This window comes from Cryptomeria japonica, unplaced genomic scaffold (genome assembly GCF_030272615.1).
Source record: "Cryptomeria japonica unplaced genomic scaffold, Sugi_1.0 HiC_scaffold_24, whole genome shotgun sequence".
Classification (NCBI taxonomy): domain Eukaryota; kingdom Viridiplantae; phylum Streptophyta; class Pinopsida; order Cupressales; family Cupressaceae; genus Cryptomeria; species Cryptomeria japonica.
This window is the reverse complement of record NW_026728846.1, coordinates 217,501-232,500: the sequence shown is the minus strand read 5'-3', so window position 1 is coordinate 232,500 and position 15,000 is coordinate 217,501. Positions and strand designations below refer to the sequence as shown.

Here is a 15,000-nt window from a genome sequence, read left to right as displayed (position 1 = left end):
TTAAAATCTCGTTTTTTTTTGCCTTTTCTGGAAATTAGTGAAGGCAGCGCATCAAAGGTGCGCAACGCTGGTGCGAACCTGGGAGCGCTCCGATGTGTGCTCCAAGGTGCGGCGTGCACGAAGTCGGACCCCGGTTTGCCCCGGGTGCGCACCTCGCGTGCACCTTGGTGCGCACACCTTGGCTGGGTTGCGCGCCCTGGTGGGCACCATGGTGCGCACCAAGGAGCGCTCCGAAGTGTGCTCCAAGGTGCGGCGTGCACGAAGTCGGAGCCCGGTTTGCCCCGGGTGCGCACCTCGCGTGCACCTTCGCCGCGGTGGGCACCATGGCGTGCACGAAGTCGGAGCCCGGTTTGCCCCGGGTGCGCACCTCGCGTGCACCTTCGCCGGGGTGGGCACCTTGGTGTGCAGACCTTGGCTGGGTTGCGCGCCCTGGTGGGCACCATGGTGCGCACCAAGGAGCGCTCCGAAGTGTGCTCCAAGGTGCGGCCTGCACGAAGTCGGAGCCCGGTTTGCCCCGGGTGTGCACCTCGGGTGGGCACCTTGGTGCGCATGCCTTGCCTGGGCTGCGCACCAGGGCGGGCTCAAGATGGCACCCGCGTTCCTTTTTTTTCACTATCTTTCAAAACGGAAATTTTAAAATCTCATTTTTGTTTGCCTTTTTCTGGAAATTAGTGAAGGCAGCGCATCAAAGGTGCGCACCTCGCTGCCCACCACGGTGCGCAACGCCGGTGGGCACCCGGGAGTGCTTCGAAGTGTGCTCCAAGGTGCTGCGTGCACGTTGTCGGAGCCCGGTTTGCCCCGGGTGCGCACCTCGCGTGCACCTTCGTCGGGGTGGGCACCTTGGCTGGGTTTGCCCCGGCTGCGCTCCGAAGCGGGGTTATTGGAGCGCCGCCTCTTTTTTTGTCGGAGCGTTTGGTGGGGTTTCTCGCATTGGCTCTTCCGAGGCCCGGTTGCCACCCTGGCGCGCACGAAGTCGGAAGTAGGGTTAATTGCCCGGGTGCGCACCTTTGCCAGGGTGGGCACCTTACCTGGGCTGCGCACCAGGGCGGGCTCAAGATGGCACGCGCGTTCCGTTTTTTTCACTATCTTTCAAAACGGAAATTTTAAAATCTCCTTTTTTTTTTGCCTTTTCTGGAAATTAGTGAAGGCAGCGCATCAAAGGTGCGCACCTCGCTGCCCACCTTGGTGTGCTCTGAGGTGCGCACCCGGGAGCGCTACGAAGTGTGCTCCAAGGTGCGGCGTGCACGTTGTCGGAGCCCGGTTTGCCCCGGGTGCGCACCTCGCCTGCACCTTGGCCGGGGTGGGCACCTTGGCTGGGTTTGCCCAGGGTGCGCTCCGAAGCGGGGTTACTGGAGCGCCCCCTCTTTTTTTGTCAGAGCGTTTGGTGGGGTTTCTCGCATTGGCTCTTCCCAGGCCCGGTTGTTGGGTGCGCTCCCACCCTGGCGCGCGCGAAGTTGGAAGTTGGGTTAATTGCCCGGGCGCGCACCTTCGCCAGGGTGGGCACCTTGGTGCGCACACCTTGGCTGGGCTGCGCACCAGGGCGGGCTCAAGATGGCACCAGCATTCCCTTTTTCTCACTATCTTTCAAAACGGAAATTTTAAAATCTCGTTTTTTTTTTGCCTTTTATGGAAATTAGTGAAGGCATCGCATCAAAGGTGCGCACCTCGCTGCCCACCTTGGTGTGCTCCGAGGTGCCCACCACGGTGCGCAACGCCGGTGCGAACCCGGGAGCGCCCCGATGTGTGCTCCAAGGTGCGGCGTGCACGAAGTCGGACCCCGGTTTGCCCCGGGTGCGCACCTCGCGTGCACCTTGGTGCGCACACCTTGGCTGGGTTGCGCGGCCTGGTGGGCACCATGGTGCGCACCAAGGAGCGCTCCGAAGTGTGCTCCAAGGTGCGGCGTGCACGAAGTCGGAGCCCGGTTTGCCCCGGGTACGCACCTCGCGTGCACCTTCGCCGGGGTGGGCACCTCGGCTGGGTTGCGCGCCCTGGTGCGCACCAAGGAGCGCTCCGAAGTGTGCTCCAAGGTGCGGCGTGCACGAAGTCGGAGCCCGGTTTGCCCCGGGTGCGCACCTTCGCCGCGGTGCGCACCATGGCGTGCACGAAGTCGGAGCCCGGTTTGCCCCGGGTGCGCACCTCGCGTGCACCTTCGGCGGGGTTGCGCGCCCTGGTGGGCACCATGGTGCGCACCAAGGAGCGCTCCGAAGTGTGCTCCAAGGTGCGGCGTGCACGAAGTCGGAGCCCGGTTTGCCCCGGGTGCGCACCTCGCGTGCACCTTCGGCGGGGTTGCGCGCCCTGGTGGGCACCATGGTGCGCACCAAGGAGCGCTCCGAAGTGTGCTCCAAGGTGCGGCGTGCACGAAGTCGGAGCCCGGTTTGCCCCGGGTGCGCACCTCGCGTGCACCTTCGCCGCGGTGGGCACCATGGCGTGCACGAAGTCGGAGCCCGGTTTGCCCCGGGTGCGCACCTCGCGTGCACCTTCGCCGGGGTGGGCACCTCGGCTGGGTTGCGCGCCCTGGTGCGCACCAAGGAGCGCTCCGAAGTGTGCTCCAAGGTGCGGCGTGCACGAAGTCGGAGCCCGGTTTGCCCCGGGTGCGCACCTCGCGTGCACCTTCGCCAGGGTGGGCACCTCGGTGCGCACACCTTCTCAATGTTTTCTTGCCTTTTCTGGAAATTGGTGAAGGCAGCGCATCAAAGGTGCGCACCTCGGTGTGCTCCGAGGTGCGAACCCGAGAGCGCTCCGAGGTGCCCACGAAGTCGAAAGTCGGGTTAATTGCATTGTTTTCCCCGGGTGCACTCCGAGGTGCGCAACATCGGCGCGCACCAAGGAGGGCTCCGAAGTGTGCTCCAAGGTGCGCACGATGGCGTGCACCTCTGGTGCGCACGATTCGGAGCTCGGTTTGACCGGGGTGCGCACACCTTGGCTGGGTTGCGCACCTTTTGTGCGCTCCAAGGTGCGCACGAAGTCGGAGCTCGGTTTGCCCCGGGTGCGCACCTTCGCCAGGGTGCGCACCTTGATGCGCACGCCTTGGCTGGGCTGCGCACCTTGGTGGGCGCCATGGTGCGCACCTTTCGTGCGCTCCAAGGTGCGCACGAAGTCGGAGCTCGGTTTGCCCCGGGTGCGCACCTTGGTGGGCGCCATGGTGCACTCCGAGGTGCCCAAGATTGGTGCGCACCAAGGAGCGCTCCGAAGTGCGCTCCAAGGTGCGCGCGAAGTCGAAAGTTGGGTTAATTGTCCGGTTTGCCTCGGGTGCGCACCTTGCGTGCACCTTCGCCAGGGTGGGCGCCTTGGTGCGCACACCTTGGCTGGGCTGCGCACACCTTGGCACCCGCGTTTCCTTCATTTTAAATTTTTTTTTTTTACAATCTCTCAAGTGGGAAATTCTATAATCTCAACTTTTTTTGCCTTTTCAGGAAACTTTTGAATGGAGCGCATCATTGGTGCGCTCCGAAGTGTGCTCCAAAGCTCTCTCCAGCTGCGTGCACCTGCCCCGGCCGCGCACCCGGCCCCGCCCAGCTTCGCTCACCTGTCCCGGGCGTCTGGTGCGGAACCTTAGAGTAAGAAACATCACCGTGCACCTTGGCCAACGTGCGCGACTCGACCGAGCGCGCACTGGCCGAGGTGCACACCGATTTCACCTGGGTGCGCGCGCAGCACCTCGGGCGCACCGGGGTGCGCGCACAACGCCCGGGTTGCACCGTGGCCTGTGTGCTCGGGGTGCCTCGGGTGCGCGCTCGGTGTCGCCCCCCGCGCGCGCGGTAGTGCGGGCAGCGCACCCCGGCCCGGCCCGGCCCCGACGAGAACGCAAACGGGCAAAAGGTTTATTCAAATAGCATTGCGACGCCCGGCGAAAAACTAAAAAAGGGTGCAACACCGGGACTTCCCGGGAGGTCACCCATCCCAGTACTACTCCGGCCCAAGCGCGCTTAACTGCGGAGTTCTGATGGGATCCGGTGCACTAATGCTGGTATGATCGCACCCGTTATGAGCTTGTCGCAGTGTGTACTTAGCAAACCGCGACCCACGTGCGAATCCACCCCGGCCACCCACCCCCGTCGAGGTGCACACCCTCCCTCGCGAAGTGCGCCCCGTTCGCCAAGTGTGAGCCCTGCCCGGGTGCGCGCACCTTGCTAGGGCGTCGGGTGTGCACCCGGCCCGGCCTACGTGCGTGCACCTGGAGGGGGCGTCGTGTGCGTGCAGTGTCCCGTCTGCAACGCGGTGCCCACACACCACCTCGGGCGCAACGACCTGCGCTCACATGTGGGCCGAGTGCACCTTGGTGCATGTTCGGGGCGCCTCGGGTGCACGCTCGATCTTGCCCCGGTGCACCAAGGCGCTCGGTTTGCCCCGGGTGCGCACTTGGTGCAAGGTGGGCACCCAAAATAGGGATCAAGCACCAAAACACAAGTTTCGGGATGCAAAATGGGACCCAAGGACCACAAATGCGTTCCAAGACCCATGATGGGTCCACGAGAACAAAAATGTGTTCCGAGACTTAATAAACAAATATTGGGTTTTAGGAGAAGAAACATGCTCTGATGCCCAAAACGAGAATCGACCCCGAAAAGGCCACAGGCCAAAAGTGGGATGCGAGACAAAAAAAAATGGGACCCGAGGACCAAAATTGGGTTCCCAGGTCGAAGACAGGGCAACCGGACAAGAAACGACCTCTAAGGCTCGAAATGAGTCCCGACGACTAAAACTTGACAAGAAGCACCCATCAGGCACCCAACTCGACACCCATGGGATGCCGACCCACCCGGGCTTCCACCTAGCACACCTTGGCACCCACCCACCCTCGCACCCAACCTCGCACCCAACTTAGCACCTTTGAACCCACATTGGCACTCACCCTGACCCTGGCACCTTGGAACCCACATTGGCACTCACCTTGACCCTGGCACCCACCTTTGCACTCACCTTGGGACCCACCCTGGCTCCCACCTCGGCACCCACCCAGACACCCACCTTGGTTCCTTGGCACCCACCTTGGATCCTTGGCACCCACCCCGACACCCACCTTGGCACGCAACTTGGCTACTTGCCACCCACCTTGGCTCCTTGACGCCCACCCCGACAACCACCCCGTGACCTACCCTGGCTAGGGTTGGTGCACACCCACCCTGGTGCCCACCTTGGCACCCACCCTATGACCCACCTTGGCACGCACCTTAGTACCCACCCCGTTACCCACCCTAGGACCCACCCCGTGACCCACCTTGGCCAGGGTGGGTGCACCCACCCTGGTGCCCACCTTGGCACCCACCCATCCTAGCACCCAGCCTGTGACCGGGCTTGGAACCCAACCTTGCACCCGCACCCGTCTTGGCCAGTGTGGGTGCGCACCCATCCTGGCACCCACGTTGTGACACACCCTTTAACCCACGCACCCTAGCACCCACGTTGGCACCCACCTTGGAACCCAACCTAGCAACTTGGCACCCACCCCGTGACCCACCTTGGCATCCACCATAGCAGTCGCCGACTTGGCACCCACCTCGGCACCCACCTTGACACTTGTGGACCCACCTTGCCACTCACCCTAGCATCGACCCATCCTAGCACCCACCCTGGCACCTTTGCACCCTAGCACTCACCCATCCTAGCACCTAACCTGTGACCCACCTTGACACTCACCCTCGCACCCACCTTGGAACCCAACCTAGCACCCACCCACCCTGACACCAACCCTAGCACCTACCCACCCTTGCACCCACCCTGTGACCCATCTTGGCACCCACCCATCCTACCACTCAACCTATCACCCACCTTCTCACCCACCTTGGCATCCACCTTAGCACCCACCCACACTGGCACCTTGGCACCCACCTCGGGCAAGGTGGGTGCACACCCACCCTGGCACCCAATTTAGAACCCACCGAGCATGTTACCCACCTTGGCACCCACATTGCAGCCCACCCTAGTACCCACCCTATGACCCACATTGGCATCCACACCCTAGCACCCAGGCACCTCGACACCCGCCTTGACACCCACCCTAGCACTGAACCTGTGACCCACCTTGGAACTCACCCTAGAACCCACCCACCCTGTGAACCACCTTGGCATCCACCTTAGCACCCACCCACCTTGGCACCCACTCTAGCACTCACCCATCCTAACACCCAACTTGTTACCCACCTTGGCACCCGCCCTCGCGTCCACCTTGAAACCCATCCTAGCACCCACCCACGCAGGAGCCCACCTTGGCACCCAACCTAACACCCACGCATCCTGGCACCCAACTTGTGACCCACCTTGGAACCCACCCTAGTACCCACCTTTGAACCCACTATATCACCAACCCACCTTGGCACCCACCCTATGACCCTCTTTGGAATCCACCCTAGCACGCACCCACCCTGGCACCCACCATGGAGCGCACCCTAGCACCCACCCACCTCGGCACGCACCTCAACACCCACCTTGGTGTGCGCACTGCGCCAACCTCTCAAAGACCCTATGTGGTGCGCTCCAAAGTGTACACCTTTGGTGCGCTCCAAGGTGCGCACCTTTGGTGCACACCGAGGTGCACACCAAAGTGTGCACCGAGGTGAGCACCAAAGTGCACTCCAGGGTGCACACCAAGGCGTGCACCTTTGGTGCGGTCAATGCAAACGAATTCGGAAGTTGGGGTCGATGTCCTAATCGCTGCTGCAGACTACACGTATGAGAATCGGACAAATAGCTTTATATAGGGGAGGTGTTGCGTTTGATGGGTCGACTCCCCTGGTTGTGTGCACTGCACCAACTTCAAAGACCCTGTCTTGTTTAAGAAGTCAAAAGTTGGGGTGGATGTCCTAATCATTGCTGCAGTCTACGCATGTATGAGAATCAGACAAATAGCTTATATAGGGGAGGTGTTGCATTCGGTGGGTTGACTCCCCTGGTTGTGCGCACTGCGCCAACCTCAAAGACCCCGCATAGCAGAAGAAGTCGGAAGTCGGATTTTGGTGAGCACCAAGGCGTGCACCTTTGGTGCGGTCAACGCAGACGAATTCAGAAGTTGGGGTGGATGTCCTAATCGTTGTTGCAGGCTACACATGTATGAGAATCAGACAAATAGCTTATATAGGGGAGGTGTTGGGTTTGATGGGTCAACTCCCTTGGTTGTGCGCATTACGCCAACCTCAAAGACCTTGTTTTCGTTAAGAAGTCAAAAGTTGGGGTCAATGTCCTAATGGCTCCTGCAGGCTACACATGTATGAGAATCGGACAAATAGCTTATATAGGGGAGGTGTTGGGTTTGATGGGTCGACTCCCCTGGTTGTGCGCATTACGTCAACCTCAAAGACCTTGTTTTCGTTAAGAAGTCAAAAGTTGGGGTCGATGTCCTAATTGCTCCTGTAGACTACACATGTATGAGAATCAGACAAATAGCTTATATAGGGGAGGTGTTGGGTTTGATGGGTTGACTCCCCTAGTTGTTCGCATTACACCAACCTCAAAGACCTTGTTTTCGTTTAGAAGCCGAAAGTTGGGGTCGATGTCCTAATTGCTCCTGCAGGCTACGCATGTATGAGAATCAGACAAATAGCTTATATAGGGGAGGTGTTGGGTTTGATGGGTCGACTCCCCTGGTTGTGCGCATTGCGCCAACCTCAAAGACCCTGCATTGCGGATGAAGTCGAAAGTCAGAGTTTGGTGTGCTACAAGGTGTGGTCGAAGGTGCTCACCTAGGTGTGCACCTTTGGAGCACAGGAAAAGTGCCCTCCAAAAGTGCGCACCTTTGGAGTGCACAAAAGTGCCCTCCAAAAGTGCGCACCTTTGGAGCTCAGAAAAGTGCCCTCCAAAAAGTGCCCTCCAAAAGTGCGCACCTTTGGAGCGCAGAAAAGTGCCCTCCAAAAAGTGCCCTCCAAAAGTGCGCACCTTTGGAGCGCAGAAAAGTGCCCTCCAAAAAGTGCCCTCCAAAAGTGCGCACCTTTGGAGCGCAGAAAAGTGCCCTCCAAAAAGTGCCCTCCAAAAGTGCGCACCTTTGGAGCGCAGAAAAGTGCCCTCCAAAAAGTGCCCTCCAAAAGTGCGCACCTTTGGAGCGCAGAAAAGTGCCCTCCAAAAAGTGCCCTCCAAAAGTGCGCACCTTTGGAGCGCAGAAAAGTGCCCTCCAAAAAGTGCCCTCCAAAAGTGCGCACCTTTGGAGCGCAGAAAAGTGCCCTCCAAAAAGTGCCCTCCAAAAGTGCGCACCTTTGGAGCGCAGAAAAGTGCCCTCCAAAAAGTGCCCTCCAAAAGTGCGCACCTTTGGAGCGCAGAAAAGTGCCCTCCAAAAAGTGCCCTCCAAAAGTGCGCACCTTTGGAGCGCAGAAAAGTGCCCTCCAAAAGTGCGCACCTTTGGAGCGCACAAAAGTGCCCTCCAAAAGTGCGCACTTTTGGTGCGCACCAAGGCGCTGGTTCGGTCGTTGCAGGCGAGTTCGGAAGTTGGGGTCGATGTCCTGAGCGGAGGTGCAAACTACACAGGTGTCGGAATCGGACAAATAGCTTATATAGGGGAGGTGTATGCTTCGATGGGTCGACTCCCCAGGTTGAGCGCACCGCGCCAACCTCAAAGACCCTACGGTATGGATGAAGTCGGAAGTTGGGTCCGATGACCGATTCGATTAGTAGGTATGCTCATGAGGTCGGAATTTGGGTCCGATGACCTGCCATGTGCAGGAAGGCGAATGTTGACACTGTGCGTTGCAAGGTGCACACCAAGGCGCTGGTGCGGTCTTTTTAGTCGAGTTCGGAAGTTGGGGTCGATGTCCTGATCGGAGGTGCAAGCTACACAGGTGTGGGAATCGGACAAATAGCTTATATAGGGGAGGTGTATGCTTCGTTGGGTCGACTCCCCGGGTTGAGCGCACCGCGCCAACCTCAAAGACCCTACGGTATGGATGAAGTCGGAAGTTGGGTCCGATGACCGATTCGATATGTAGGCATACTCGCGAGGTCGGAATTTGGGTCCGATGACCTGCCACGTGCAGGAAGGCGAATGTTGGCACTGTGCGTTGCAAGGTGCGCACCAAGGCGCTGGTTCGGTCGTTGGAGGCGAGTTCGGAAGTTGGGGTCGATGTCTTGATCGGAGGTGCAAACTACACAGGTGTGGGAATCGGACAAATAGCTTATATAGGGGAGGTGTATGCTTCGTTGGGTCGACTCCCCGGGTTGAGCGCACCGCGCCAACCTCAAAGACCCTACGGTATGGATGAAGTCGGAAGTTGGGTCCGATGACCGATTCGATATGTAGGCATACTCGCGAGGTCGGAATTTGGGTCCGATGACCTGCCATGTGCAGGAAGGCGAATGTTGGGACTGTGCGTCGCAAGGTGCGCACCAAGGCGCTGGTGCCGTCGTTGCAGTCGAGTTCGGAAGTTGGGGTCGATGTCCTGGTCAGAGGTGCAAACTACACAGGTGTGGGAATCGGACAAATAGCTTATATAGGGGAGGTGTATGCTTCGATGGGTCGACTCCCTGGGTTGAGCGCACCGCGCCAACCTCAAAGACCCTACAGTATGGATGAAGTCGGAAGTTGGGTCCGATGACCGATTCGATACGTAGGCATATTGGCGAGGTCTGAATTTGTGTCCGATGACCTGCCATGCGCAGGAAGGCGGAATTTGGGTCCGATGACCGAGTTGATGGCGTGCCATGCGCAGAAAGGCGGAATTTGGGTCCGATGACCGAGTTGATGTTGATGGCCCGCCATGCACAGGAAGGCGGAATTTGGGTCCGATGACCGATTTGAAGGCGTGCCATACGCAAAAAGGCGGAGTTTGGGTCCGATGACCGAGTTGATATTGATGGCCCGCCATGCGCAGGAAGGCGGAATTTGGGTCCGATGACCTGACATACGCATGGAGTCCGACTCGGGGGCCGATGTTCGATTCGATGACTTGCATTGTGGGTAAAGTCGGAAGTTGTGGTCTTTGACCCGATTCGATGACCAGACTTCGGCTGCTTGAGAATCGGACAAATAACTTATATAGGGGAGGTAGTGTTCTCGAGCATCCTCCCCCCGTGCCCGTTTATGTCGATTGATGCTGGTGCTCGACTGGTTGGAGCGCTCGGATGCAAAAATCTTGCACCAGGATTTATCGATTGTGATGGACACGGCAAGTCTCCTGATTGCTATGCAGGAGCTCATCGTGAATCTCTATGCGGCCTTGGTATGGACTCGACCTGCGGAATGGTTCGGCAATGGTAGTCGCTCCAACACGTCCTTGCAATGGCCACAGAGGTGATTCGACTAGAGCTCCAGTCTAGCTTTTGGGTTGCTTGGCGGACTGGTATAGCCGCGATCGAGTTCCGGCCATGAACGTTTTAGATAGCTCTTGGGCTTTCTGGGACGGAAGTCGGAAGTTTGGGCTGTTGTCCGATTTGATGACCATTCTTCGGATGTGTGAGAATCGGACAAATAACTTATATAGGGGACTGTGTTGTCTCACGCAGCCCCCTCCGTGCCCCTCTATCTCGACCGATGTTGGTGCTTGAAAGGGTTGGGATCGCTCGGATTTATAAACGTGCACCACCATTTGTCGAGTGTGAGGGACGCGGCAGGTCTCCTAAATGCTATGCGGGCGCTCTCTGAGAATCTCTATCCGGCCTCGACACAGACTAGTCTTGCTGAATGGTTTGGCACTGGTAGTCGATCCAACACGTCGTTGTTGTGGCCGCCTAGGCGATTCGATTCGAGCCCCCGTCTAGCTTTTGGGTTGCTTGGCGGATTTTGCCCTATCCGCAAGTGAGCTCGGTCCCTAAACGTTCGAGAAACCCGATTGCTATGCGCCGACTCTCTTTCTTGCGAGCCTCCATCTAGCTTTTGGGTCTCTACGGAACGGAAGTCGGAATCTGGGACCGTTGTTTGATTCGACGAGGCAGACTACGGTTGTGCGAGAATCGGACAAATAACTTATATAGGGGAGGTGTTGACTGGAGCATTCTCCCCCGTGCCCCTCTAACTCGACCAATGCTGGCGCTCGAACGGTGGTAGCGCTCGGATTTTCATTGAGCGCCAGCATTGGTCGATTTAGAGGGGCATGCGAGATTCCCGAATGCTATGCGAGGGCTCTAACGGAAATGTCTATTGGTTTCGGTATGGATGCAATTGCGAGTGGTTCGGCAAAGGTAGTCGTTCCGATGCGTCCATGTCGTGGCCAAATCGATAATTCGATTTGAGCCCTCGTATAGCATTTGGGTCTCTCGATGTGATTCCGCATTCCAGTCCCTTTGGGCACTGCTTGAGCCGCATCCCAGGGGGTTCCCTTCCCAATAATCTGCCTCGCAACCCGATTGCTATGCGGTGAGGCTCCTCGGCCGCCTCGGAACTATCTGTGTATCAGACGCATCGCGGGATAAGGGGTTGGCAACGGTAGTCGCCCCAAGCGCGTCCGATGCTTGGACCATTCCGAGGCGGCCCTGAAGCCTCTTCCGTCTAGCCGTTGGGTCCTTCTCGCCGCATCCCTCGCCTCGCACCCCGATTGCTATGCGGTGAGGCTCCTCGGCCGCCTCGGAACTATCTGTGTATCGGACGCGTCGCGGGATAAGGGGTTGTCACTGGTAGTCGCCCCAAGCGCGTCCGATGCTTGGACCATTCCGAGGCGGCCCTGAAGCCTCTTCCGTCTAGCCGTTGGGTCCTTCTCGCCGCATCCCTCGCCTCGCACCCCGATTGCTATGCGGTGAGGCTCCTCGGCCGCCTCGGAACTATCTGTGTATCGGACGCGTCGCGGGATAAGGGGTTGTCATTGGTAGTCGCCCCAAGCGCGTCCGATGCTTGGACCATTCCGAGGCGGCCCTGAAGCCTCTTCCGTCTAGCCGTTGGGTCCTTCTCGCCGCATCCCTCGCCTCGCACCCCGATTGCTATGCGGTGAGGCTCCTCGGCCGCCTCGGAACTATCTGTGTATCGGACGCGTCGCGGGATAAGGGGTTGTCACTGGTAGTCGCCCCAAGCGCGTCCGATGCTTGGACCATTCCGAGGCGGCCCTGAAGCCTCTTCCGTCTAGCCGTTGGGTCCTTCTCGCCGCATCCCTCGCCTCGCACCCCGATTGCTATGCGGTGAGGCTCCTCGGCCGCCTCGGAACTATCTGTGTATCGGACGCGTCGCGGGATAAGGGGTTGTCACTGGTAGTCGCCCCAAGCGCGTTCGATGCTTGGACCATTCCGAGGCGGCCCTGAAGCCTCTTCCGTCTAGCCGTTGGGTCCTTCTCGCCGCATCCCTCGCCTCGCACCCCGATTGCTATGCGGTGAGGCTCCTCGGCCGCCTTGGAACTATCTGTGTATCGGACGCGTCGCGGGATAAGGGGTTGTCACTGGTAGTCGCCCCAAGCGCGTCCGATGCTTGGACCATTCCGAGGCGGACCCGAAGCCTCTTCCGTCTAGCCGTTGGGTCCTTCTCGCCGCATCCTTCGCCTCGCACCCCGATTGCTATGCGGTGAGGCTCCTCGGCCGCCTCGGAACTATCTGTGTATCGGACGCGTCGCGGGATAAGGGGTTGTCACTGGTAGTCGCCCCAAGCGCGTCCGATGCTTGGACCATTCCGAGGCGGACCCGAAGCCTCTTCCGTCTAGCCGTTGGGTCCTTCTCGCCGCATCCCTCGCCTCGCACCCCGATTGCTATGCGGTGAGGCTCCTCGGCCGCCTTGGAACTATCTGTGTATCGGACGCGTCGCGGGATAAGGGGTTGTCACTGGTAGTCGCCCCAAGCGCGTCCGATGCTTGGACCATTCCGAGGCGGACCCGAAGCCTCTTCCGTCTAGCCGTTGGGTCCTTCTCGCCGCATCCCTCGCCTCGCACCCCGATTGCTATGCGGTGAGGCTCCTCGGCCGCCTTGGAACTATCTGTGTATCGGACGCGTCGCGGGATAAGGGGTTGTCACTGGTAGTCGCCCCAAGCGCGTCCGATGCTTGGACCATTCCGAGGCGGACCCGAAGCCTCTTCCGTCTAGCCGTTGGGTCCTTCTCGCCGCATCCCTCGCCTCGCACCCCGATTGCTATGCGGTGAGGCTCCTCGGCCGCCTTGGAACTATCTGTGTATCGGACGCGTCGCGGGATAAGGGGTTGTCACTGGTAGTCGCCCCAAGCGCGTCCGATGCTTGGACCATTCCGAGGCGGCCCCGAAGCCTCTTCCGTGTAGCCGTTGGGTCCTTCTCGCCGCATCCCTCGCCTCGCACCCCGATTGCTATGCGGTGAGGCTCCTCGGCCGCCTTGGAACTATCTGTGTATCGGACGCGTCGCGGGATAAGGGGTTGTCACTGGTAGTCGCCCCAAGCGCGTCCGATGCTTGGACCATTCCGAGGCGGCCCCGAAGCCTCTTCCGTGTAGCCGTTGGGTCCTTCTCGCCGCATCCCTCGCCTCGCACCCCGATTGCTATGCGGTGAGGCTCCTCGGCCGCCTTGGAACTATCTGTGTATCGGACGCGTCGCGGGATAAGGGGTTGTCACTGGTAGTCGCCCCAAGCGCGTCCGATGCTTGGACCATTCCGAGGCGGACCTGAAGCCTCTTCCCTCTAGCCGTTGGGGCTTTCTCGCCGCATCCCTCGCCTCGCACCCTGATTGCTATGCTGTGAGGCTCCTCGGCCGCCTTGGAACTATCTGTGTATCGGACGCATCGCGGGATAAGGGGTTGGCAGTGGTAGTCGCCCCAAGCGCATCCGATGCTTGGACCATTCCGAGGCGGCCCTGCAGCCTCTTCCGTCTAGCCGTTGGGGCCATCTCGCCGCATCCCCCACCTCGCACCACGATTGCTATGCGGTGAGGCTCCTTGGCCGCCTCGGAACTATCTGTGTATCGGACGCATCGCGGGATAAGGGGTTGTCACTGGTAGTCGCCCCAAGCGCGTCCGATGCTTGGACTATTCCGAGGCGGCCCTGCAGCCTCTTCCGTCTAGCCGTTGGGGCCATCTCGCTGCATCCCCCACCTCCTCGGCCGCCTCGGAACTATCTGTGTATCGGACGCATCGCGGGATAAGGGGTTGGCAGTGGTAGTCGCCCCAAGCGCGTCCGATGCTTGGACTATTCCGAGGCAGCCCTGCAGCCTCTTCCGTCTAGCCTTTGGGGCCATCTCGCCGCATCCCTCGCCTCGCACCCCGATTGCTATGCGGTGAGGCTCCTCGGCCGCCTGGGAACTATCTTCGTATCGGACGCATCGCGGGATAAGGGGTTGTCACTGGTAGTCGCCCCAAGCGCGTCCGATGCTTGGACTATTCCGAGGCGGCCCTGTGGCCTCTTCCGTCTAGCCATTGGGGCCATCTCGCCGCATCCCCCACCTCGCACCCCGATTGCTATGCGGTGAGGCTCTTCGGCCGCCTTGGAACTATCTTCGTATCGGACGCATCGCGGGATAAGGGGTTGTCACTGGTAGTGGCCCCAAGCGCGTCCGATGCTTGGACTATTCCGAGGCGGCCCTGCAGCCTCTTCCGTCTAGCCGTTGGGGCCATCTCGCCGCATCCCCCACCTCGCACCCCGATTGCTATGCGGTGAGGCTCCTCGGCCGCCTTGGAACTATCTTCGTATCGGACGCATCGCGGGATAAGGGGTTGTCACTGGTAGTCGCCCCAAGCGCGTCCGATGCTTGGACTATTCCGACGCGGCCCTGTGGCCTCTTCCGTCTAGCCGTTGGGGCCATCTCGCCGCATCCCCCACCTCGCACCCCGATTGCTATGCGGTGAGGCTCCTCGGCCGCCTTGGAACCATCTTCGTATCGGACGCATCGCGGGATAGGGGGCTGTCACTGGTAGTCGCCCCAAGCGTGTCCGATGCTTGGACCATTCCTAGGCGGCCCTGAAGCCTCTTCCGTCTAGCCGTTGGGGCCTTCCCGCCCCATCCCTCGCCTCGCACCCCCGATTGCTATGCGGTGAGGCTCCTCGGCCGCCTTGGAACCATCTGTGTATCGGACGCATCGCGGGATAAGGGGTTGGCACTGGCAGTCGCCCCAAGCGCGTCCGATGCTTGGACCATTCCGAGGTGGCCCTGAAGCCTCTTCCGTCTAGCCGTTGGGGCCTTCCCGCCCCATCCCTCGCCTCGCACCCCGATTGAT

At 60.0% G+C, this 15,000-nt stretch overlaps 1 non-coding gene across 1 annotated transcript; it reads right to left on the bottom strand.

The window, feature by feature from the left end:
- Positions 1-3,862: 3,862 nt before the first annotated feature.
- Positions 3,863-3,981, bottom strand: LOC131861350 (5S ribosomal RNA). The gene has a single exon (XR_009360425.1). It is a non-coding gene; the product is annotated as a 5S ribosomal RNA (ribosomal RNA).
- Between the last annotated feature and the right edge of the window lie 11,019 nt (positions 3,982-15,000).